This window comes from Oncorhynchus nerka, linkage group LG18 (assembly GCF_034236695.1).
Source record: "Oncorhynchus nerka isolate Pitt River linkage group LG18, Oner_Uvic_2.0, whole genome shotgun sequence".
Taxonomy (NCBI): Eukaryota; Metazoa; Chordata; class Actinopteri; order Salmoniformes; family Salmonidae; genus Oncorhynchus; species Oncorhynchus nerka.
In genome coordinates this window covers 56,582,693-56,605,297 of record NC_088413.1, presented here as the reverse complement: position 1 = coordinate 56,605,297, position 22,605 = coordinate 56,582,693, and the positions used below count along the sequence as shown (strand labels likewise).

The following is a 22,605-nucleotide window of genomic DNA, read 5'->3' as shown; positions in this document are numbered from 1 at the left end:
ACTGTGTCCTAGGTGTGGGGTGAAGATGATTTAAATGCAAGAAGCTGTGGAGCGATGGGGATTGAATGCCACCAGAGAGACTCCTCTCGTAAGGGTGTTTTAATGACAGAGGAGTTTCATGGATTTCTTTTCACATTACGACATTGATAACAATATGTGGACACTCCTTTCGATTGGGACAAGTTCTTTGATTTCACTTTAGAAGCAGTACGGTGCACTCAAGGCTGTCTGCAGCAGCATACTATAAAATGCATAACACCCCTCTGGCTGCCATCTCTACAGCAGGAAAGAAAGGGAAGGTGGGTGAGCCAGGGAGGGATAAGATTAGGCCTATATTTTTGGGATTAGGCCTAGTTCTTTGGGATTAGGCCTAGTTATTTCTTGGCCTTGGTTACAGTTGTCAGGAGATCAAATAAAAGGATGCGTCTCTTTCCCAGCTTTCACACACTGGTATTTCTTCCTTTTTGTTTCTCCCGACTATATTCACAGTGTCACACCATGGGAGTTTTTGAGAACAATGTCTCTGAACGGGCAGATTGAACAGCCAATACTGTACAACCATTAGCCTTACTATTGAAAGATACTGTGCACCACACTATTGTGATGTAAATTTGCAGCAAAAATAGACATTTTTAACTATTTGTTGGCTTTTGGTAATGTTTTGCAAGTTGATATCGCGTAATTGTAAAGACAAGCTCAGAACCCTCAACACCTTCACAATTGGATTGATGTCAACTGAGTGATTTTCCACTGTAAATTTGCCCACAGTGGAGCATGACATGTGGGCTTTGTGTATAAAATATCTTCTACGCAGAGGGTGGGCACCATGGAGAGGACCAAAGTCTGCTCCATGGGAACTGGACAGTGTATGTTGAAAACCTGCAAGTTGTGTGTGCGGTCCCTGCAGTCACCAAGCGTTCATCCACGCCTGTCATTGTCTTTCATCTCCATGGTCAAACTCTGCAGTAATGTCTGACTTGGTCTTTGTCCATCCATGACAATGGTCTGTTTCTGCGTAGACGGACTGAGCCAAGGCTGACTGTGAGTCATGTTCCACAAGAGTAGAGAGGGTTATAAATGCAGAGTTTAGTTTATTAGAGTAGTACATTTATTTTATTTCAGTTCTGTCAGTCAGCCATTTCACTAGAAGAATTGTGATGATAATTAGGTTTGTTAACTTGTATTTTATCCTGCAAGGAGCACCCATGAAATTGGTCCCTACCGTGTTTCATTTTAAAGGACACTATTATAAAAAAGACAGTGTGTGTGTGTGCGTGGTATTCTATGCTTGGCGGGAGAATGGGCCTGGAGAATGGAGGGCAGTGAAAGGCTTGTCGTAAACTCCCTGAAGTGGAGTCTATGTATATACAGTTACTGATGATGGTGATGTAGGATTATGGAGAAGCATTAGCCACCCCCACTGTTTAAATAGAAATCCAGATTCGGCACCACCACAGGGACATGGCTGAAGGAGACTGCTGCTTGACACAACGGGAGCGTTTAATACGATTATACAGGCTGGCAAGACAACGCACCACGAATGACAATCGCACACCTTGTTCAATTACACTATCCTTCTTCAGGATCGGTGGGTCCCTTGCGGGACGGTTTAGCTAACATAGGCTAATGCGATAAGCGTGAGGCTGTAAGTAACAAGAACATTTCCCAGGACAGACATTTCTGAAATTGTCAGAAAGCTTACATTTTTGTTACTCTAACTGCACTGTCCAATTTACAGTAGCTATTACAGTGAAATAATACCATGCTATTGTTTGAGGAGAGTGCACAGTTTTGAAAGTTATTAATTATCAAATTAGTCTCATTTGGGCAGTCTTGATACATTTTGAACAGGAATGCAATGGTTCATTGGATCAGTCTAAACGGTGCACACTGCTGCCATCTAGTGGCCAAAATCCAAGTTGCACCTGTGCTGGAATAATACATTATGGCATTTCAAATATGTATTATCTTTTACCGGCTCTATTGTGTTATTCTCCTACATTCCTTTCACATTTCCACACATTTTCAAATGGTACAAAGAAACTGCATAGCCTTGCTTCAGGGCCTGAGCTACAGGCAGTTAGATTTGGGTATGTCATTTTAGGTGGGGGAAAAAGGGGGGGGGGGGGGGGGTTGGTCCTTTAAAAACATACTGCTTTGCTGTGTGTAGCCTAATATTGGTGCGGTTGAAGAGAATGGCCATGAATATGTATCACTAATCCATCCATGGTTAGGTTATGAGTGCTTAATCATCTGTAATGACAGGGTTTTGAACAGAGAATGAACAGGTTTGAGTCCTCTGAACGAGAGGATCAAGGACATCTGACAGCATGAGCAGTTACACAGCAGTGTCTTGACACAGGATGGTCAGTCACTGAATCTGCTGAATCATTTTATCCTGCAAGGTAATGGTTGGTTGTCCTAAAGGAAGGAGACATGAGTTGCAGTTTTTACAGTTGATTCCTAAAACCTCACACCCTCTCGAGACTGACTTTTTTTTTTGTCACAACAAGCCAAGTTTAAATTCAATTGATTATTTACAGACAATGCATATATGCCAGATTGTAGGTTGTTGGGAGATTCGTGTTCTGACTGGTTCTGCTCCCTTCAATCCCACCATCTATTGTTATCAACAACATTTTTTACTGAATCAGAGCTACAATTTGTCATTATTTTACCACTGACCTTTTCTCATTTGACATCTTTGCCTGTGCCCCTTGTGCAACAGTACAGCATTTAGTTGTCACTCATAACAAGGTTGCAAATTTGTCACCATGACAATCATGACATCATTAATTAATCTGTTATCTTGGGCTATTTGTGTCTAACAATGTTTTCCTGTGGGAAGAAAGGGTTGCTCTCATTAATGACTTGCATGACCCTATTTATTCACCATCTGGACTATAGCTTTGGCTGAGCTGCAAAGTGACACGTTGTGTTACGTCTTTATGTATGACATGGGTGGCTGGAGTCTTTGGCAATTTTTCGTGCCTTTGACACCACCTGATATAGAAGTCCTGGATGGCCGGGAACTTGGCCCCAGTGATGTACTGGGCTGTCCGCACCACCCTCTGTAGCGTTTTGCGGTCTAGGGTGGAGCATTTGCCATAACAAGCGGTGATGCAGCCAGTCAAGATGCTTTCGATGGTGCAGCTATATATCTTTTTGAGAATCTGAGTGCCTTTGCTAAATCTTTTCAGGCTCCTGAGGGGGAAGAGGCCATTTCGGGCCCTCTTCGCGACTGTGCTGGTGTTTGTGGACCATGTTAAGTCCTTAGTGATGTGGCCGTCAAGGAACTTTTAAAGCTCTCGACCCACTCCACTGCAGCCCCGTCGATGTGAAGGGGGCCGTGCTCTCCCCTCTCTCCTGTAGTCCACGATCAACTCCTTGGTCTTACTTTGATGTTGGAGAGGTTGCCATGGAACCACACTGCTATGTCTCTGACCTTGTAGGCTGTCTCATCGCTATTTGTGATCAGGCCTACCACCTGTCATGTCGTCAGCAAACTTGGTGTTGGAGTCGGGCGTGGCCACGCAGTCGTGGGTGAACAGGAGGGGAATGTGCACACACCCTAGATGGGCACCTGTGTTAAGGGTCAGTGTGGCAAAAGTGTTGTTGCCTACCTTCACCACCTGGGGCGTCCTGTCAGGAAGTCCAGGGTCCAGTTAGAGGGAAGTGTTCAGGGTCTCGAGCTTGGAGGGGACTATGGTGTTGAACACTGAACAGCATTCTACATTAGTTATTTCCCCTCTTGTTCAGGTAGGGAGAGGGCAGTGTGAAATGCAATTCCGATTTTGTCGTCTGTTGGGTGGTATACGAATTGGAGTGGCTCCAGTGTGTCTGGGATGATATTGTTGACGTGTCATGACCAGCCTTTCAAAGCACTTCATAATTCCAGATGTGAGTGCTACAAGGTGATAGTTATCTTGATGTTCTTGGGGACAATGGTGGTCAATTTGAAACATGTTGGGACTACGGACTGGGACAAGTAGAGATGGAACATTTCTGTGAAGAAACTTACCAGCTGGTCTGTGCATGCTTTGAGAATGCGCTGTGGTATTCCGTCTGGCCCGGCAACCTTGCGAGTGTTAACCTGTTTTAAAAGTTTTACTTACATTGGCCACAGAGAGGGAGATCAGTCACCCGGAACAACAGGGGCTTTTATATATATATATATATATATATATACACAGTGCATTCGGAAAGTATTCAGAACCCTTGACTTTTTCCACTTTTTGTTGTGTTACAGCCTTATTATAAAATGGATTTAATAGTTTTTTCCCTCAATCTACACATACTAACTAAAAAAAAAAACTGTTTTTGCTTTGTTATTATTTGGCAGATGTATGTCACATTTACATAAGTATTCAGACCCTTTACTCAGTACTTTGTTGACGCACCTTAGTCAGCGATTACAGCCTCGAGTATTCTTGGGTATGACGATGCAAGCTTGGTACACATGTATTGGGGGAGTTTATCCCATTGTTCTCTGCAGATCCTCTCGAGCTCTGTCACGTTGGATGGGGAGTGTCGCTGCACAGTTATTTTCAGGTCTCTCCAGAGATGTTCAAGTCCGGTCTCTGGTTGGGCTACTCAAGGACATTCAGAGACTTGTCCCGAAGCCACTCCTGTGTTGTCTTGGCTGAGCGCTTAGGGTTGTTGTCCTGTTGGAAGGTGAACCGTTGCCCCCAGTCTGAGGTCCTGAGTGCTCTAGAGCAGGTTTTAATCAAGGATCTCTGTACTTTGCTCAGTTCATCTTTCCCTCGATCATGACTAGTGTCCCAGTCCCTGCCGCTGAAAAAGATCCCCACAGCATGATGCTGCCACCTCCATGCTTCACCGTAGGAATGGTGCTAGGTTTCCTCCAGACGTGACGCTTGGCATTCAGCCCAAAGAGTTCAATCTTGGTTTCATCAGACCAGAGAGTCTTGTTTCTCGTGGTCTGAGAGTCCTTTAGGTGCCTTCTGGCAAACTCCAAGAGGGCTGTCATGTGCCTTTTACTGAGGAGTGGCTTCCGTCTGGCACTCTACTATAAAGGCCTGATTGATGGAGTGCTGCAGAGATGGGAGAACTTTCCAGAAGGACAACCATCTCCGCAGAGGAACTCTGGAGCTCTGTCACAGTGGCCGTTGGGCTTTTGGTCACTTCCCTGACCAAGGCCCTTCTCCCCTGATTTCTCAGTTTGGCTGGGTGGCCAGCTATAGGAAGAGTCTTGGTGGTTCCAAACTTCTACCATTTTTAAGGATGATGGAGGCCACTGTGTTCTTGGGGACCTTCAATGCTGCAGAAATGTTTTTTTTGTACCCTTCTCCAGATCTGTGCCCCGACACAATCCTGTCTCGGAGCTCTGCGGACAATTCCTTCGACCTCATGGCTTAGTTTTTGCTCTGTCAACTGTGGGACCTTATATAGACGTGTGTGTGTGCGCGCGCGTGCACCTTTCCAAATCATGTCCAATCAATTGAATTTACCACAGGTGGACTCCAATAAAGTTGTAGAAACATCTCAAGGATGTTCAATGGAAACAGGATGCACCTGAGCTCAATTTTGAGTCTCATTGCAAAGGGTCTGAATATTTATGTAATTAGTTTTAGTTTATCAAAAACAAAAAAAAACTTTTTCCAATTATGGGTTATTGTGTGTAGATTGTACCCTTTTTTCATCCATTTTAGAATAAGGCTGTACATGTACCAATGTGGAAAAGTCAAGGGGTCTGAAGACACACACACGGGAAGTATATCTATCTATATTGCGCGGACACACAAGCTGGTTGAGAGAATGCCAAGCATCAACGCAAAGGGTGGCTACTTTGTAGAATCTCAAATGTAAAATATTTTGATTTAACACGTTCTTGTTTACTACATGATTCCATATGTGTTATTTCATATTTTTGATGTCTTCTGGTATTCTTCAATGTTGAAAATCGTAAAAATAAAGAAAAACCCTTGAATGAGTAGGTGTGTCCAAACTTTTAACTGGTAGTGTGTGTGTACAGTTGAAGTCGGAAGTTTACATACACTTTAGCCAAATGCATTTAAACTCAGTTTTTCACAATACCTGACATTTAATCCTCGTAAATATTCCCTGTTTTAGGTCAGTTAGGATCACCACTATATTTTAAGAATGTGAAATGTTAGAGTAATTTATTTCAGCTTTTATTTCATTCATCACATTCCCAGTGTGTCAGAATTTTACATACACTCAATTAGTATTTGGTAGCATTGCCTTTAAATAGTTTAACTTCGGTCAAATGTTTCGGGTAGTCTTCCCATAAAAAGTTGGGTGAATTTTGGCCCATTCCTCCTGACAGAGCTGGTGTAACTGAGTCAGGTTTGTAGGCCTTCTTGTTCGCACACGCTTTTTCAGTTCTGCCCACACATTTTCTATAGGATTGATGTCAGGGCTTTGTGATGGCCACTCCAATACCTTGACTTTGTTGTCTTGTTTTTAAGCTGTTTTGCCACAACTTTGGAAGTATGCTTGGAGTCATTGTCCATTTGGAAGACCCATATGCGACCAAGCTTGAACCTTTTTGGGATATGGGGCAGCATTTTCACTTTTGGATGAATTGCGTGCCCTGAGTGAACTGCCTCCTACTCTGTCCCAGATGCTAATATATGCATATTATTATTAATATTGGATAGAAAACACTCTGAAGTTTCTAAAGCTGTTTGAATGATGTCTGTGAGTATAACAGAACTCATATGGCAGGCGAAAACCTGAGAAAAATCCAACCAGGAAGTGGGACATCTGAGGTTTGTAGTTTTTCAAAGCTTGGCCAACCAAATACACAGTGGGATATGGATAAAGTTGCACTTCCTACAGCTTCCACTAGATGTCAACCGTCTTTAGAAACATGAATGAGGATTCTACTATAAAAGAGGGGCTCATGAGACCTGTTTGTCAGTGGTCTGGCAGAGTGTCTCAGGCTCGTGACGCGTGCTCCCGACAGAGTGACCTCTCGTTCCAGTGCATTTCTTAAGACATAGGAATTCTCCGGTTGGAACATTATTGATGTTTTATGTTACAAACATCCTAACGATTGATTCCATACATCATTTGACCTGTTTCTACGACCTGTAACGGAACTTTTCGAGTTTTTCTGGACGAAGTGCTTGCGCCTCATGAAGATGAATTAGTGTGCTGAACACGCTAACAACAAGTGGCTATTTGGACATAAATGATTAACTTTATGGAACAAATCAGTCATTTATTTTCGAACTGGAATTCCTGGGAGTGCCTTCTGATGAAGATCATCAAAGGTAAGTGAATATTTATGGTGTTATTTCTAGAGGTCGGACGATTATGATTTTTTTCAACGCCGATACCGATTTATTAGAGGACCAAAAAAAGCCAGTGCCGAATAATCGGACGATTTATAAAACTAAAATACATTTTTTATTTTAATTTGTAATAATGACAATTACTACATTACTGAATGAACACTTATTTTAACTTAATATAATACAATATAATAAAATCAATTTATAGCCTCAAATAAATAATGACACGTTCAATTTGGTTTAAACAATGCTAAAATAAAGTGTTGGAGAAGTAAAAGTGCAATATGTGCCATGTAAAAACATTTACTTTCCTTGCTCAGAACATGAGAACATATGAAAGCTGGTGGTTACTTTTAAAATCTTCAATATTCCCAGGTAAGAAGTTTTAGGTTGAGGTTATTAAAGGAATTATAGGACTATTTCTCTCTACCATTTGTATTTCATATACCTTTGACTATTGGATGTTCTTATAGGCACTTTAGTATTGCCAGTGTAACAGTATAGCTTCCGTCCCTCTCCTCGCCCCTACCTGGGCTTGAACCAGGAACACATCGACAACAGCCACACTCGAAGCAGCGTTACCCATCGCTCTACAAAAGCCGCGGCCCTTGCAGAGCATGGGGAATAACTACTCCAAGTCTCAGAGCGAGTGATGTTTGAAACGCTATTAGCGCGCACCCCGCTAACTAGCTAGCCATTTCACATCGGTTACACCAGCCATTAGGCTAATAGGCTTGAAGTCATAAACAGCGCTGTGCTTGCGAAGAGCTGCTGGCAAAACGCACGAAAGTGCTGTTTGATTGAATGATTACGAGCCTGCTGCTGCCTACCATTACTCAGTCAGACTGCTCTATCAGATCATAGACTTAATTATAACATAACACACATACGAGCCTTTGGTCATTTAATATGGTCGAATCCGTAAACTATTATTTAGAAAACAAAACGTTTATTTCAGTGAAATGCAAAACCATTCGTTATCCCTAAGTAATCCTGGCAAATTAGTTCAACAAGCCAGCTGATATCTCAAAGTGCTATACAGAATCCCAGCCTAAAACCCCAAACAGCAAGCAATGCAGGTGTAGAAGCACGGTGGCTAGGAAAAACTCTCTAGAAAGGCCAAAACCTAGGAAGAAACCTAGAGAGGAAGCAGGCTATGAGGGGTGGCCAGCCCTCTTCTGGCTGTGCCGGGTGGAGATTATAACAGAACATGGCCAAGATGTTAAAATGTTCATAAATGACCAGCATGGTCAATTAATAATAATCACAGTAGTTGTCGAGGGTGCAGCAAGTCAGCACCTCAGGAGTAAATGTCAGTTGGCTTTTCATAGCCGATCATTAAGAGTATCTCTATCACTCCTGTTGTCTCTAGAGAGTTGAAAACAGCAGGTCTGGGACAGGTAGCACGTCCGGTGAACAGGTCAGGATTCCATAGCCGCAGGCAGAACAGTTGAAACTGGAGCAGCAGCATGGCCAGGTAGACTGGGGACAGCAAGGAGTCATCATGCCAGGTAGTCCTGAGACGTGGTCCTAGGGCTCGGATCCTCCGAGAGAAAGAGAGGATTAGAGAGAGCATACTTAAATTCACACAGGACACCGGATAAGACTGGAGAAGTACTCCACATATAACAAACTGACCCTAGCCCCCCGACACAAACTACTGCAGCATAAATACTGGAGGCTGAGACAGGAGGGGTCAGGAGACACTGTGGCCCCATCCGATGATACCCCCAGACAGGGCCAAACAGGAAGGATATAACCCCACCCACTTTGCCAAAGCACAGCCCCCACACCACTAGAGGGATACCTTCAACCACCAACTTACCATCCTGAGACAAGGCCGAGTATAGCCCACAAAAATCTCCGCCACGGCACAACCCAAGGGGGGTGCCAACCCAGACAGGAAGATCACGTCAGTGACTCAACCCACTCAAGTGACGCACCCCTCCTATGGACGGCATTAAAGAGCACCAGTAAGCCAGTGACTCAGCCCCTGTAATAGGGTTAGAGGTAGAGAATCCCAGTGGAAAGGGGGGAACCGGCCAGGCAGAGACAGCAAGGGCGGTTCGTTGCTCCAGAGCCTTTCCGTTCACCTTCACACTCCTGGGCCAGACTACACTCAATCATATGACCCACTGAAGAGATGAGTCTTCAGTAAAGACTTAAAGGTTGAGACCAAGTCTGCGTCTCTCACATGGGTAGGCAGACCATTCCATAAATAAACTCGACAAGACGAGAGCATACAGGTCGCGGCAGCTTTCCAATCTTTAGGAATCTCGGACAATACGAAAGAGGTTGATCAGACTGGTAATAGGGGTTGCAACAATGGCGGCGGATAATTTTAGAATGAGGGTCCAGATTGTCTAGCTCAGCTGATTTGTACGGGTCCAGATTTTGTAGCTCTTTCAGAATATCTGCTATCTGGATTTGGGTGAAGGAGAAGCTGGGAGGCTTGGGCAAGAAGCTGCGTTGTGTGCGAAACTGTTGGCCGGGGTTCGGGTAGCCAGGAGGAAAAGGGAGAAGCTATTGTCGACCCAATTGTATTTTACTGTAAGCCTAAATATTATACCAAATCTCAAAATATGGGAAGGGAGTGTTTCAGTATGACTGATCAGGGAAGTTTGATGAGAATGACCGTTCCAGATTCTACCCTCATAAGAAAGATGGGCCAGCATATCGCCCACTGTCAACTTCGGTCCATGATGCAACACTGTTGGAATGTTCCCTTCTTGAATGTGGAATGCCGCAGGAGTAGGCCATAGGGCTGCTGCTATCTCAATAGCTTCTTGTCTTCCTCTGAGTCTGGTGGGCCTTGCTTGTGTCCTCCAGAAACTCCCAGAGGAATGCCATCCCTCTGAGCTAGATTGTGCCCCTAAATGCCAGCCCCTGGCCTGGTACAGCTTCCTATCCAGCTGCTTGTATGTCCTACATGTCATCCTTCAGATATTAATTTGACTAACATGCAAAGGAAGGTAGCCCCGCAGTTTGGTGCTTCAGCGAACTCCGCTGACATTTTGTTGTCATGCCATTCTTGTTTGTATGACAACAGAACATGACAGAAGACTGAGAGATGTGCAATTCCACAGTAACCGAATTGTGCCGAGACTAAAATGTTTAACTTTAAAATGTATGCCAAACAAAAACCATTGATTTCAAAGTTTAACAAACTTAGAATACAAACCATACAACTCTGCACAAGGACTACTTTTATCCATTTACACTGAACATTTTTACAAAAAAAAATACTTTTACTGGAAGAACTGTGCAATCTCCTTTCCAAAAACTCTTTAAATATCTGTTCCGAATTCAGATTCAAAGATGTCTGCAGAAACAATGGGGGTGTGAGCTATGACATGACACCTTGACTTTAAAAAACATTATCTTTTGGTTATTGAGCTACAGTAAGTGAAGTGGATTTACACCAGGTATCAAAATTGTGGTAATGGAATTACATCATGGGTCCCTGATCTGTACACACAGAAATGGAAATGCATAATTATGGATATGAATGTCATTCTCAGGTAAATAGGTGCTGAAAGTAAAAAATAAATAAATAATAATATTGCATGTTTGGTTATTTATTTTAAACAAGATTTGGTTGGTCTGGACCGGACCAAATCTCAACCAATCATAAACATCTGTTTTTAAAAAGTTTGGCCATCAAAGAACAGCACAAGAGGAGTACAATACAGTTCATTATAGTGTGCTCAACTCTAGTAGGGCTGGGCGATATGGACAAAATATATCACAATCATTTAAAATGTGATATCATGGTATTTTTTAGTTTTTGAATAATAAAAGTTGTACATTTGCTTTGAGTAGTGAGTGATCCTAGGGTGGCAACACATACATTATCAGGGATTTAAATGAATCTTTCTTTCTTTTGTTTGTTTTTTATACTGTTCAATTCAACTTCAACCAAAACAAATGTCAGCACTTTTGTCATTTCTGAATTTCCTGCACTCAATTGCAGTGGTGGAAAAAGTACCCAATTGTCATACTTGAGTAAAAGTAAAGATGCCTTTTTAATAGAAAATGACTCGAGTACAAGTCAATCAGTAAAATTGTACTTGAGTAAAAGTATTTTGTTTAAAATATACTTAAGTATCAATTATTTCAAATTCCTTATATTAAACAAACCAGATGGCAGCAAATTGTTTTTATTTACGGATAGCCAGGGGCACACTCAAACTCAGACATAATTTACAAACAAAGCGTTTGAGTCCTCCAGATCAGAGGCAGTAGATGACCAGGGATGTTCTCTTGACAAGTGTGTGAATTGGACCATTTTCCTGCCCTGCTAAGGTTTCAAAATGTAATGAGTACTTTTAGGTGTCAGGGAAATGTCTGAAGTAAAACCCACAGTATTTTCTTTGGGAATATAGTAAAGTAAAAGTTGTCAAAATAGCAAAGTAAAGATACCCCCAAAAAACTACATAAGTAGTACTTAAGTAAAAATACTTAAGTACTTTACACCACTGCTCAGTTGAGAGAATTTTCATACTGCCATGTAAGGCTGCACAATATGGGCAAATCTAGGATTTATTCTTAACCAAATATTGCAATAGCGATTTGACTTGTGAATTAGGGCAAAACTGTTGGAAAATGGAAATATATTGACTATTCTAATTTTATAGTTAGAATATAACAGTGGGCACTTTGAATACCATTTTGTTTGAGATGACAATTAATTCAAATGTCAGGGAGGAGTTATTGTGACAGGGTAGGAACTTAAGTGCTGATAAGTGTTTCCTAGAGGACCTTATAAGTTTTGGCTACATTGCATGTTTTCTCCTAGCCACTTCATGTAGCTAACATATCCTTTCTTTGCATATTCCTCTTTGATTTAGATGACACTGTTGCACATACAACATGCTAATTTAAGTCTACACCATCACTGGTATTATCAGGCTGTATTAGCTAGCAACATTTGCTCTTACTCAGTACATTTTATTAGCTAGCTAGCTATTAGCATTAGCGGCAAACGATTAGCGTCTTACAAGATTTAAGGCAACTAGCTAAGAAAATACAAACTAGCTGTTTGCTGATGTAAGAAACATAAACAAATAGTGTCATTATAGAACGATAATTGATTACTATTAAGAAGCAAAGTGAAAACAGCATTGTCATCAACATTGTTGCATGTGCTGCATTGACCATGCAGACTGAACGCAAGTGTCTCGTTGAGGAACAACAAATGCGCTCCTTGAGTGACAGGGGGCGTGGCTAACTATGTGGAAAGTAGCACAGAGAGAGAGTGGAGAGAGATGACTTAAGTAGCGAAGTAAACTATACAAATTGACATTACACGTGGCGTATCACATTTAACAAACCAAACATTCAAATACCAGTATAGAAAGTAACAACCCAACCCAGTCCCTGCATCAATACCGGTATATCATAATATACGGTATACTGCACAGCCCTAAACTCTCTAGTGTTCTCTATTGTAGTGTTAGGATACCATAATGTTTACTTCGATTCCAGGTTTAGTATCACAATACTCGATACCAAAATGATACCACGGCAAGAAAATAAGGCATAATAGCAAAAGTTACAGAATGGGTCTTTATCCAGACAGAAAGTCAGCTACTACTCTATAATTGGGCATCAATATCCATTTCGCCATAATTCTTTTACTTCAACATTTTTCAGAGATAGCCATGTATGCATTTAATGAATCGATTATGCAATCAATTTTTTACTAATCTAACTACATAACAATGTCATTTATTTTGATAAACTGGGTAAATCAAGATATTGTCTAGGCATAACAGGGTTTTCGTTAGGAAAATGCTGTACTGGACATTTTCATTGGCAGCATTTTAATTTGAGAAATTGATCAGTCACATAAATTGGGTGCATAACCTGATTTGGGGGTCCACCCGCGGTGCTCAGAATGACAGAAATCACATTTAGATGATGGTTATTCATCTTAACAGAACATGCAACTTGAGGAAGAGCACTTTGAAGATGTTAGAATAACTGCCACGTTTACTTTTCCTCAGCCTAGAAGATGAGTAATGAACAGCAAAATCACTAGCCTATGCCAATCTAACATACAAACGCTTTGAATAACACATTCACTACATGGAACAGTCCCTTCAAAAAAAAGTATACGGGAAGTTTGTTCTGAAGTGTCTGTCCTATATGAGAGATTTTTAACCCTTTTATTTTTGGCACTAAACAGTCTTTTATATATACTGTACTTCCATAAAATGTTTTTGGCTGGTACCGGGGGACTTTCAGAGGAGAGGTTTGTGGGCGTCCTAGAACTAAACAGCCGATATGTTTGTGAGAATCTCTCCTTTCCACAAAGGGGTCATAGTAGTGTGTAGCCCAAACTGTTCAGACGCTACAGAAAGAAGTTGGCAGATCAGCTGTACCGACTTCAGACACTTGTGGGGGTCGTAGAGCAAAACGGACAACACCATTGTGTTCATGAGTCATCTTTCTGTAGAGGGAAGTCGTTTTAGGTTTTAGAGACGTATTAGGCCAAACCGTTCATGCGATTTTGTGAGAACAATTTTCGGGATGTATTATGGTCTGATAAACACTGTTCTAGCTCTGTCACCTTTCACCGCAGAAGTGCGACATGGGCGGATGTGGTGGATTGAGACGGATCCAATTCTAAAAAAACAAATCTCTAGCTTCAACTGATAGATTTTTATGCTGACATCGACCTTAGGCGGTTTTGACCATTTTGAGATTTAAAAAGGCTCATATGCACAATTTAACCAGGTGCTCTAGAAAGAGCTCTCCAAAGTGACTGCAGCAGGCCATTCAGTTTGACTTATCAACTAAGTACATTTAGCTAGCTAGTTAACACTTTATTTTAGCCAGAAATTGCAAAGAAAAGACATTCTAGCTGTTTGCAGACAGTAAGATACACAAACTAATAGTGTATTGAACGCATGTGGATTTATATTAACAAGCTAAATGGGAAAAATATATGGCAAATAGAAACTGGATGGACATCTGAAATAGATGGGAAATAATAAAGGAAAATATATTTTAAAAAGTGTGTGGACACCCAAAAATATATGGTGGATGCGAAATGACGCGGAGAATTACATTGATGGAAGCCACAATCTATCTGCAATAGTAAAGCTGATCTACCCCCTTAACAATGCTGCTTTCCACCTTTTTTTATCACCAACATCTTGTTATCTGCAGCATTGACCATGCAGACTGCAAGTGGTTGCTCTCCTTGAGGGAAGGGACGGGGCTGGGTGTGTGTAGAGGGAGAGAGATGACTCAAGTAGCTAACGGAGTAAACTATAAAACTGACATTACATGTGGCGTAACACATTTAACAAACCAAACATTGAAATAGTGTTATACAAGGTAAAGTAAAAACCCAAACCGGTCCGTGCGTCAATACCGGTACGTAGGAAAATATGGTCGCTTTGTCGTTATGGGGTATTGTGTGTAGATTGATTGAGGAATATTTTTTTCTTTAATCCATTTTAGAATAAGGCTGTAACGAAATGTGGAAAACGTCAAAGGGTCTGAATACTTTCCGTATGCCTTTAATTTCTCCAAAATATAGACCTATCTTTCATTTCACAACAGATGCACCTATGAACTTCACATCTTGGTGCTCATGGTTCCTTTTACATGGTAAATTCTGTCTTTCAATTCTACTCCAGTTTTTTGAGCATGAACAACCTATTGTTTCAGTCTGAATTTGTCATCCATGATGCACCATCTTCTCAGCTTCCCTCCTGGCTCAGAGGTGGTTTACAGCAGCAGGCACTTCTTTACCTGTGTTCTGTGTCCTGTGCTCAATGACCACGCTGAAGATGGGATGGCCTGTGGTATGAAGACTGTTTTTATGCTTTAACTGTCTCTGACGGGGCTACTGTCATTCTTAGAAAACCACACAGGCCCTCTGTTTCCTCAGCTGCTTGTCTCTCTGCTCTAATGCTTTTCATTTAGTACCGCGAGCGCGCACACACTCAGACTGCCTTTTCTCCTCTTTATCAACCTCTGTCTGGAGCACTCACAATCTGCCATTTCCTCTCTATATATCAGCAATGTAACACCCATTTCTCTCATAGTACAGCCATTCCTCTCCCCTCCATTAATGTGTATGATGGATGTTCTGGTAGTTCGGTGCCTAATGGCTGGTTGAGATGTGTTGAGAGGCAGGCCATTGATCCTTCCCAGTAGTTGAACAAACAGTTTTTTCATTTTGTAAATCTTTAAATCCTTCGCTGCCTTTCTCCCAATCTTAGCAGCTGGGCCTGCAGCCTCTTCCCATCCTTCACAAGTTAGGGATTTATAGAGATGGAGCATGTAGTCAGGTCTAAAATGATTAGCACCCTTGATAAAGATGAGCAAAGAAGACTGTGTAAAATAAATAATACAAATATTGAGTTATATTGTATTCCCCCCAAGAAAGAATATTGGTAAATTATTTTATACTAATATTTGCTCAGAGGAAGTGATTTTACAAAATCTCAAAAAGATAGGGGTCAAAATTGTTACCCCTGTGTAATACTCGAGCACCCTCCCCTTGCAAGGATAACGACACTGAGCCTTTTTCTAAAATGATTTGAGATTGGAGAACACGTTGGGAGGGATCTTAGACCATTCCTCCATACAGAATCCTTCCAGATCCTTGATTTCTTTCATCTGCACTTATGGACTGCCCTCTTCAATTCAAACCACAGGTTTTCAATGGGGTTCATGTCTGGAGACTGACATGGCCATTGCAAAATTTAGATTTTTGTGGTCAGTAAAAGAAATGTGGGGTGAGTTTTGATTTGTACATGGCGTTATTTTCTTCCTAGAAGATCCACTTACGGCCTCCTGGCAAAGGCTTGGTAAAGTTCATGATGCTGTTGACTTTAAAGCTGCAATATGTAACTTTTTCAGTGACCTGACCGAATTCACATAGAAATGTGAGTTATAGATCTGTCATTCTCATTGAAAGTAAGTCTAAGATGCGGTAGACCTGTTCTATGTGCAAAGTTTTTTTTTTTGTGTGTTTTTTGTGTGTGCCTTTTTTACTTTTGGTTTTGTATACCAGCTTCAAATAGCTGCAAATAAAATATATTTGGTTATGGAATATATATATATATATAATAATCACACACACAAAGTATGTGGACACTCCTTCAAATTGGCTTTTTCAGCTACACTCGTTGCTGACAGGTGTGTAAAATTTAGCGCACAGCCACGCCATCTCCATAGACAAACATTGACAGTTGAACGGCCTTACTGACGAGATCAGTGACTTTCAACGTGGCACCGTCATAGGATGCCACCTTTCCAGCAAGTCAGTCAAATTTCTGCCCTGCTAGAGCTTCCCTGGTCAACTGGAATGAGATGTTCAGTTCGGCAGGGACTGGAAGACGAGTCAGGACCTCCGACTGGGGCGAAGGTTCACCTTCCAACAGGACAGCAGCCCTAAGCACACAGCCAAGACAATGCAGGAGTGGCTTCGGGACAAGTCTCTGAATGTCCTTGAGTGGCCCAGCCAGAGCCCGGACTTGAACCCAATCGAACATCTCTGGAGAGACCTGAAAATAGCTGTGCAGCGACGCCCCACATCCAACCTGACAGAGCTCGAGAGGATCTGCAGAGAAGAATGGGAGATGCTCCTCAAATACATGCGTGCTGAGAGAGAGAGCTTTCTATAGCTGTTTTTCAGTCTCAGTCCCAGCTTTGATGCACCTGTACTGACCTCCCCTTCTGGCAGCTATTTTGCCCCCTGCAATGCGTTTTTCAGACCGCACTACCCTCTGGAGAACCTTGCGGTTGAGGGCGGTGCAGTTGCTGTACCACGCGGTGATACAGCCCGACAGGATGCTCTCAATTGTGCATCTGTAAAAGTTGTTTTGGTGTTTTAGGTGACAAGCCAATTTTGTTTCAGCCTCCTGAGCTTGAAGAGGTGCTACTGTCTGTGTGGATGGACCGTTTCAGTTTGTCCATTATGTATATGCCGAGGAAATTAAAGCTTGCCACCTTCTCCACTTCTGTCCCGTCGATGGGGGTGGGGTGCTCCCTCTGCTGTTTCCTGAAGTTCACGATCATCTCCTTTTGTTTGGTTGACTTTGAGTGGTTATGTTCCTGACACCACACTCTGAGGGCCCTCACCACCTCCCTGTAGGCAGTCTCGTCGTTGTTGGTAATCAAGCCTACCACTAGTGTCGTCTGCAAATTTGATGATTGAGTTGGGGGCGTGCATGGCCACGGAGTACAGGAGAGGGCTGAGAACACACTCTTGTGTTGAGTATTAGAGGGGTGGAGATGTTGTCTCCTACCTTCACCACCTGGGGGCGGCCTGTCAAGTCCAGGACCAAGTTACACAGAGCGGGGTCGAGAGCGAGGGTCGAGAGTTTGAATGGTACTGTGGTAAATGCTGTAGTCAATGAACAGCATTCTTACATAGGTATTCCTTTTGACCAGATGGGGTAGGGCAGTGTGATGGCGATTGCGTTGTCAGTAGACCTATTGGGGCGGTAAGGAAATTGGAGTGGATCTAGGGTGTCAGGTAAGGTGGAGCTGATATGATCCTTGACTAGTCTCTCAAAGCACTTCATGATGACAGAAGTGAGTGCTACTGGCCGATAGTCATTTAGTTCAGTTACCTTTGCTTTGCAATTGTGGCCATCTTGAAGAATGTGGGGACAGCAGACTGGGATGGGGATTGATTGAATATGTCCGGGAACAGAATAGCCAACTGGTCTGCGCACGCTCTGAAGACGCCATCTGGGCCTGCGAGAGTTAACACGTTTAAATGTTTTACTCACGTTGGCCACGGAGAAGGAGAGCCCACAGGCTTTGGTAGCGGGCTGTGTCAGTGGCACTTTATTGTCCTCAAAGCGAGCAAAGAAGTTATTTAATTTGTCTGGGTTTTCTTTTTGTAATCCATGATTAGCTGTAGACAATGTCACATACGTCTCATGTTTGAGCCATTGCGTTGAGACTCTACTCTGTCGCTACTGACACTTTGCTTGTTTGAGTGCCTTGTGGAGGGAATAACTACACTGTTTGTATTCGGTCATGTTTCCAGTAGCCTTACCATGATTAAAATCGATGGTTCGTGCTTTCAGTTTTGCACGAATGCTGCCATCAAACCACATTTTCTGGTTATGGAAATTACATGTGTGTGTGTGTGTGCACTGTATTTTTAGAATATTTTCTACATTTATTGAAGATTAAATTACTGTACAATCAAATTTACATAAGTATTCACACCCCTGGGTCAATACATGTTAGAATCATGTTTGGCAGTGATTAGAGCTGTGAATCTTTGCACAATATTTTTAATTTTTATTCAAGCTCTGTCAGGTTGTTTTTATCATTGCTAGACAGCTATTTTAAAGTCTTGCCATAGATGTTCAAGTATATTTAAGTCAAAACTGTAACTAGGCCACTCAGGAACATTTGTCTTGGTAAGCAACTTCAGGGTATAATTTGGCCTTGAGTTTCAGGTTATTGTCCTGCTGAAAGGTGAATTAATTTCCCAGTGTCTGGTGGAAAGCAGGCTGAACCAGATTCCTTTAGGATTTTGTCTGTGCATGGCTCCAGTCGAAGTATAAAAAAAATATCCTGGAAAACTCCCCAGTTCTTAAAGATTACAAGCATACCCATTACACGATGCAGCCCCCACTATGCTTGAAAATATGGATCATTAATGGATTGTATTGGATTTGCCCCTAACATAACTTTTTGTTAATTTGAATATACAAAGTGTTAATTGCTTTGCGACATTTGTTGCCGTATTACTTTAGTGACTTGTTGCAAACAGGATGCATGTTTTGGAATATTTCACATATTAGAGCCCAGTAAATTTCGATCCACCCCTAAGTGTGAAACATTTATTTCCCTTCCATATCAGAGATTTTCCTACTTAATATTCAACAATGACGTGTGTGTGTGTGTGTGTGTGTGTGTGTGTGTGTGTGCATGCTTTGTCAGTACCTGATACCACTTTCAACATGGCTGTGTTTATTCAGTGGATAGAGGGCTATATGACATTATAGAGTAGGCCTATATGCTTCCTATATCACAACTGTAGGTTGATAATGGTTTTTCTTCATGCTGGTTTATTTTATTATTGAGAGAGGGAGTGCGAGAACAGTACATCAAGACTGACTTAAGGGAAACCGCATGTGGGGCTCAAGAAAATATAATTAAAAACATAGCCACAGTAATCTTCCCCTCAGTCTGTGTTGTCAGGTTCCCTTAAGCAGGAGGAGGAGTTGTAGTACTCTTTATTATGGTCTGCTGGTGATGTTGCTGCATCAAGCCTTTGTTGTTTTCATAACCATTAACATTTTATTACTCCACCTTTCCCGGAGATAGGTCCCCACCTGCTCTCTCTCTCTCGTGCTCCGTGCTCTCTCTCTCTCGTGCTCCGTGCTCTCTCTCTCTCGTGCTCCGTGCTCTCTCTCTCTCGTGCTCCGTGCTCTCTCTCTCTCGTGCTCCGTGCTCTCTCTCTCGTGCTCCGTGCTCTCTCTCTCTCGTGCTCCGTGCTCTCTCTCTCTCGTGCTCCGTGCTCTCTCTCTCTCTCGTGCTCTCTCTCTCTCTCGTGCTCCGTGCTCTCGCTCTCTCTCGTGCTCCGTGCTCTCGCTCTCTCTCGTGCTCCGTGCTCTCGCTCTCTCTCGTGCTCCGTGCTCTCGCTCTCTCTCGTGCTCCGTGCTCTCGCTCTCTCTCGTGCTCTCGTGCTCTCGCTCTCTCTCGCGCTCCGTGCTCTCGCTCTCTCTCGTGCTCCGTGCTCTCGCTCTCTCTCGTGCTCTCGCGTGCTCTCGCTCTCTCTCGTGCTCCGTGCTCTCTCTCGCTCGCTCTCGCTCTCTCTCGTGCTCCGTGCTCTCTCTCTCTCTCTCGTGCTCCGTGCTCTCGCTCTCTCTCGTGCTCCGTGCTCTCGCTCTCTCTCGTGCTCCGTGCGTGCTCTCGCTCTCTCTCGTGCTCCGTGCTCTCTCCTCTGCGTGCTCCGCTCTCTCTCGTGCTCTCTCGTGCTCCGTGCTCTCTCTCGTGCTCCGTCGCTCTCTCTCGTGCTCTCGCTCTCTCTCGTGCTCTCGCTCTCTGCTCTCGCTGCTCTCGCTGCTCTCGCTCTCGTGCTCTCGCTCTCGCTCTCTCTCGCGCTCCGTGCTCTCGCTCTCTCTCGCGCTCCGTGCTCTCGCTCTCTCTCGCGCTCCGTGCTCTCGCTCTCTCTCGCGCTCCGTGCTCTCGCTCTCTCTCGCGCTCCGTGCTCTCTCTCGCGCTCCGTGCTCTCGCTCTCTCTCCGTGCTCTCTCTCGCTCCGTGCTCTCTCTCTCGCTCTCTCTCGCTCTCTCTCGTCTCCGTGCTCTCGCTCTCTCTCGCTCGCTCTCTCTCGTGCTCTCGTGCTCTCTCCGTGCTCTCGCTCTCTCGCGCTCCGTGCTCTCGCTCTCTCTCGCGCTCCGTGCTCTCGCTCTCTCGCGCTCCGTGCTCTCGCTCTCTCTCGTGCTCCGTGCTCTCGCTCTCTCTCGTGCTCCGTGCTCTCGCTCTCTCTCTCGTGCTCTGCGCTGCTCGTGCTCCGCTCTCTCTCGTGCTCCGTGCTCTCTCTCTGCTCTCGTGCTCCGTGCTCCGCTCTCTCTCGTGCTCCGTGCTCTCGCTCTCTCTCGTGTTCCGTGCTCTCGCTCTCTCTCGTGCTCCGTGCTCTCGCTCTCTCTCGTGCGTGCTCCGCTCTCTCGCTCTCTCTCGCTCTCTCTCGTGCTCCGTGCTCTCGCTCTCTCTCGTGCTCCGTGCTCTCGCTCTCTCTCGTGCTCCGTGCTCTCGCTCTCTCTCGTGCTCTCGCTCTCTCTCGTGCTCCGTGCTCCGTGCTCTCGCTCTCTCTCGTGCTCTCGCTCTCTCTCGTGCTCTCGCTCTCTCTCGTGCTCTCGCTCTCTCTCGCTCTCTCTCGTGCTCTCGCTCTCTCTCGTGCTCTCGCTCTCTCTCGTGCTCCCGCTCTCTCTCGTGCTCCCGCTCTCTCTCGTGCTCCGTGCTCTCGCTCTCTCTCGTGCTCCGTGCTCTCGCTCTCTCTCGTGCTCCGTGCTCTCGCTCTCTCTCGTGCTCCGTGCTCTCGCTCTCTCTCGTGCTCCGTGCTCTCGCTCTCTCTCGTGCTCCGTGCTCTCGCTCCGTGCTCGTGCTCCGTGCTCTCGCTCTCTCTCGTGCTCCGTGCTCCGTGCGCTCTCTCTCGTGCTCTCGTGCTCCGTCGCTCTCTCTCGTGCTCTCGCTCTCTCTCGTGCTCCGTGCTCGCTCTCTCTCGTGCTCCGTGCTCTCGCTCTCTCTCGTGCTCCGTGCTCTCGCTCTCTCTCGTGCTCTCGCTCTCTCTCGTGCTCTCGCTCTCTCGCTCCGTGCTCTCGCTCTCTCTCGCTCTCGCTCTCTCTCGTGCTCTCGCTCTCTGCTCGCTCTCTCTCGTGCTCCGTGCTCTGCTCTCGCTCCGTCTCTCGCTCTCTCTCGCTCTCCGTCTCGCTCTCTCGTGCTCCGTGCTCTCGCTCTCTCTCGCTCCGTCGCTCTCTCTCGCTCTCTCTCTCTCTCGCTCTCTCTCGCTCTCGCTCTCTCTCGTGCTCTCGCTCTCTCTCTCGCTCTCTCTCGCTCTCTCTCGTGCTCTCGCTCTCTCTCGTGTGCTCTCGCTCGCTCTCTCGTGCTCTCGCTCGCTCTCTCGTGCTCTCGCTCGCTCTCTCGTGCTCTCGCTCGCTCTCTCGTGCTCTCGCTCTCTCGTGCTCTCGCTCGCTCTCTCGTGCTCTCGCTCGCTCTCTCGTGCTCTCGCTCGCTCTCTCGTGCTCTCGCTCTCGCTCTCTCTCTCTTGCGTGCTCTCGCTCTCTCGCTCGTGCTCTCGCTCTCTCTCTCTTGCGTGCTCTCTCTCTCTCTCTCTCTCTTTGCGTGCTCTCGCTTTCTCTCTCTCTCTCTCTCTTGCGTGCTCTCTCTTTCTGCCTCGATCTCTCTCTCCAGCCCTATTGAATGGCGTGCATATGCTTAGCAATGGGATGATCTTGTATGCTGTGCTCTTCCCTACGGAACAGCACACGGTGTGAGATAATGACACAAATCCTTTACCAGGGCCAAGCTCTCTAATTACCCCTGCTCTTCTGGGAAGAGTACAGACCATATTAACCATCTATTAACGTTCCACCCTCTAGAACCCAGCCTGTTTTCACCGTCCTGGTGCTCATACACGTCATACATGTACACCTCTGTAATCCTGTTTTTATTTATGTCTTTGTTGTCAATAAAGTCAAAGGCCCCACATGACGTATCATTGTAACTGGGATATAGAGGAGATGGGAGTGCCTTATTTAAAACCCTTTCCCCATGTGCAATGCCCTTTATGTCAATGTTCAGCTGATCTACTACGATTAAAAACC

At 44.5% G+C, this 22,605-nt stretch overlaps 1 protein-coding gene across 1 annotated transcript in view; it reads left to right on the top strand.

The window, feature by feature from the left end:
• The window catches only part of LOC115146175 (lateral signaling target protein 2 homolog), a 54,606-nt gene that overhangs the window by 8,818 nt on the left and 23,183 nt on the right, over positions 1–22,605 (top strand).